This window comes from Cricetulus griseus, chromosome 5 (genome assembly GCF_003668045.3).
Source record: "Cricetulus griseus strain 17A/GY chromosome 5, alternate assembly CriGri-PICRH-1.0, whole genome shotgun sequence".
In the NCBI taxonomy this organism is placed as follows: domain Eukaryota; kingdom Metazoa; phylum Chordata; class Mammalia; order Rodentia; family Cricetidae; genus Cricetulus; species Cricetulus griseus.
In genome coordinates this window covers 142,098,233-142,102,709 of record NC_048598.1, presented here as the reverse complement: position 1 = coordinate 142,102,709, position 4,477 = coordinate 142,098,233, and the positions used below count along the sequence as shown (strand labels likewise).

At 38.8% G+C, this 4,477-nt stretch overlaps 1 non-coding gene across 1 annotated transcript; it reads right to left on the bottom strand.

Moving 5' to 3' along the window:
• Window positions 1–2,615: 2,615 nt before the first annotated feature.
• Trnak-cuu lies at window positions 2,616–2,686 on the bottom strand. Its single transcript has one exon. It is a non-coding gene; the product is annotated as a tRNA-Lys (tRNA).
• Window positions 2,687–4,477: the final 1,791 nt, after the last annotated feature.

The window sequence follows — 4,477 nt, the reverse complement described above, 5'->3', positions numbered from 1 at the left end:
TTTTCTTTTTTTTTTTTTACTTTAGATTTGGTTGTTTATTGTGTTAAATTACTATTTCTTGGTTGTACATGAAGATAGGGCCATCCACTGAGACAAGGATACCCTGAAAGTGGCCATATCACTAAGGTATCTTTCCCCCAGCATCCAAAAATTGTCAATAGCTTCAGAGATGGGAAGGAAGGTGAAGTTCCTCCATCACCCATGCTGGAGTTTTGATCTTGTAAAGGTCATGTGTAAGAACTGTGATGCTACAAGGTCATGACAGATCCAGAAGACACTATTTCCATGTAGTCCTCCCTAATCTGTCTAGCTAAGGTTTCTATTTCCATGGTATATGCCTGACCAAAAGCAACTTGGGGAGAAAAGGATTTATTTCATGTTACAACTCTTAGGCTTCCTTCATAATTGAGGGAAGTCAGGGTACTCAATGCAGAAACTTGGAGACAGGAACTGAAGAAAAATCTCTTGATGGATGTTTCTTACTAGCTTGATCCTCATGGCTTACTCACTCTGCTTTCTTATAGAACTCAGGACCACACGCCCAGGGCTGTCACCATTCAAAATGGCCTGCTATCCCACATAAATCACTAATGAAGAAAACGGCCACTAGGCTTGCAGACAGCCCCATTTGGTGGGGGAAGATTTTATGTTGAGGTTCCCTCTTCCAAAATAACTCTAGTGTGTGGTAAATTGACACCACCAGTCACGACAGTCTTTCCACACCTTCTTCTACGATATTCTATAAACCTTATGAGGAAGTGTGTTTTATTTAGGGCTGAGTTGTCCATCATCATTTATTCGCTGCACTTTGACCAATTTTAAATCTCCACATTAACAGTGTGATCAACATTAAATAGCAGTTGTTTCAATTTGTTGCTTACATTTTGAGACAAGCTTAAGAAAGTAAACTGAGCTACATTGTAATTCAAATTCCAAAATTAATTTAGTCATTTTCATGAGACATTAATGGAGAGACTAACACTTTTTATATAAAATAAAGGTACCAATTTCAAACAAAAGTAATCATATATGATATTAAATTTCAGAAATAAACTCTTTCCCTCCTACATCTCCAATTTCAACTTCTCATCTTTCCTACATGCTTGCTTTTATGTTTCCTTTTATCCTGTTCTCTTCTCCTATGGTGTTTCTTACAATCCATGCATCATTTACTTCAAAAGAGACATCTCTGCTCTAAGTCATCCTCATTATCTCCAGGCTGCCTAGGGACATTTCTATTGTGTTGTCCTACTGGCACCTGGCTTCAAAGTAAAAATCAAACACTTTAAAAATTGTTTTCTTTAACCTTTTCTACTTTGCTCAACTTCTAGCAAATGATAAAAAATTTCTATGGCAGAATATAAATAGAGTTCTGGATTTCTGTACCTTTTCTATCCTGACATATTAGTTATCGTGTCCTGTTGCACTTATCTACTACTTTTGAGAATTTTGAGTTGTTTAATTTAATAATATTATTATCATAATCATTAATTTCTGCTTTCATTGGTTGAGAACCCACTACATTTCTTTGTGTCTAGTCATATTCCTTGAATTTTTATCACCTTCTGTGAGCATACTGTTTTGGCATAAAGTCCTCATAACCCCCTTCATTATATGTTACCATGACCCTTTCCATTCCTGACTATACCACTGTCACTGAGTACCTCCAAGACAATGTCAAAGTCCAGTGAACTGAATGCTTTGTGTAGTACCCCCTTAATATCTCTTTTGTACACATATTTTAATCATACAACATAGTGAATTGTTTGTGTATATTTCCCAATGTGCTGTGTGCTTGTTCAAGGCCTTTACTCTTCTTCCATTCCTTTTGAGATGTCTTTACCTTCAGGCTGAGAAAACATTTATTCCAGTACACCAATGATCTAAACCACCTCCATAGGTTCTAACTATAACTGTCACAAGACCTGAATCATCCCAGGTCTCATAAATAGGTGCATTGTATATGCTAGGTAGTCCCAAAACACAGGACCCTTTCTCCCCTCGCTATACTTTTAGTTATTGTTCTTGTGACTGTAAAAAAAATGGTGAATCAAGAAGGTAACTTGATTCGCTTTTGTCAATGTTATAGTCCCAGATTACATATATTCCATATACATGGATTTGAAATTTATATGTTGCAAAGAGCAAAACATAAAGAGAAAATATGAGATTGTGCTTATAAAACAATATCTGTTATAGAACTAAGAATGTGGAAATACTTTTGAGCAAGGAAGTTACACTAATTCCTGTTTTGGTGCTTTGAATACATAGGGAATCATACTATTTCGTATTTATGAAAAATTAAATATATTACATATACTTGTATGTATACATGTTAAATGAAGTTACATCACTTGAGTGTGATGGTTCCTTGTAGGGAGACACCCTAGCCCCGCCCAATAGTCCTGGGACAGGTACCAGGTGGACCCGGGACTCGCCCATAAGGGCGTGGTGAAGGAAAGCCGGGGTGACGTAAGGGAGCTTCTTAAGGGGCTGCACGTGGGGACCCTGGCCCCTTTTGTTCTGGCCGCGCTTGCTGGGTTCTATAACCTAGCTCTGGCCTGTGTTTTGCCTTGGTGTCTTCTTGAATAAAGAGACATTAATCTTACACGTGGCGCCCAACGTGGGGCTCGAACCCACGACCCTGAGATTAAGAGTCTCATGCTCTACCGACTGAGCTAAGGGCAAATTAAGACTTCATCAGTTGACTGGGAAAGACCCAGCAGAGATTATAGTACCCTTAACTAATGATGAGATTTCCTCCTTATGGAAGGATAATGAATATTGGCAAATAGCTCTCACCGACTTTTTGGGAACAATTAGTAACAACTATCCCAAAACCGACAGAATTAAATTCATAAAAAAGACAGTTTGGATTCTTCCACGCATTGTAAGACAAACTCCCATTTCTGGAGTTCTTACCTTCTACACTGATGCTAACAAAACAGGTAAGGCTGGTTATAAAGCAGGTGAGGTAAGTAAAGTAGTTCAAAGTCCATATACATCTGTACAGAAAGCAGAATTATATGCAATTCTTATGGTGCTTATGGATTATACGGAACCTCTTAATATAGTTACTGATTCCCAATATGCAGAGAGAGTCGTCTTGCACATAGAGACTGCAGAATTCGTCCCTGATAATACTGAACTAACCTCATTGTTCTTGCAGTTACAGGAAACAATCAGAAACAGAAGTAACCCACTGTACATTACGCATATCAGATCCCATACGGGTCTGCCAGGCCCACTGGCACAAGGCAATGATGAGATCGATCGTTTATTGATTGGCACTGTGCTAGAAGCCTCAGAATTTCATAAAAAGCATCATGTAAATAGCAAGGGTTTAAAGAAGGGCTTCTCCATCACTTGGCAACAAGCCAAGGAGATAGTGAGAAACTGTCCTACTTGTTCCTTTTATAACCAAACTCCACTGCCAGCAGGATGTAATCCTAAAGGCCTTCGGAGGAATGAGATCTGGCAAATGGATGTCTTTCACTTTACAGAATTTGGAAATTTGAAATATGTGCATCATACCATTGACACATTCTCAGGTTTCCAATGGGCTACTGCTCTCAACTCTGAAAAAGCTGATTCCGTTATTACACACCTACTGGAGGTGATGGCAGTTATGGGCATACCGGCGCAGATAAAAACTGACAATGCTCCAGCATATGTCTCCACAAAAATGGAACAGTTCTTCAAATATTATAACATTAAGCATGTCACAGGTATACCACACAACCCTACAGGACAAGCAGTCGTCGAAAGGTCTAACAGGACACTTAAGGAGATGCTCCATAGGCAAGCTGGTAAGTCAAAACCCCCCAAACATAGATTACATAATGCTTTATTAACGTTAAACTTTCTTAATGCCAATGACAGTGGGCAGACAGCTGCGGAAAGACACTGGACTATGGAAAAAACTGCTGAACTGAACCAACCAGTGTATTACAAAGATGTGCTGACCTCGGTATGGAAACCTGGACATGTATTACGTTGGGGTAGGGGTTTTGCATTTGTCTCCACAGGAGAAGAAAATCTTTGGATACCATCAAAATTGATCAAGATTCGAGTTGAGGGAGACAACCCCCTCGACAAGGATGACTGACAGGTATTTTCTGAGGAACCCCCCTCTAGAAGTCAAAGGACACTACATGTATGGATACTTAAGGAAAGAACGTAGCTATAACCATCGAACAAAAGGAACGTGCCATACGGTAAAATTTACAGCTGTCTCTCGAATAACTCTATGTCTATTCATTTCCTAGTCCCTATTCAACTAAATCGAGACTGGATTTAGAGTTGGATTTGGCTTTCCTACTCTAAAATCCAAGCATGTTATTTAACAACATTTAAAAGTTTCTGTGTTATATCAAGAAGCCAATTGCTATAATACAGAATAAATGAAGAATAAGAGGACTATCTTTGTTTTTTCTTGGCTTTTTCTTTCACACCCTCTCATAATCGTTGTTCATCA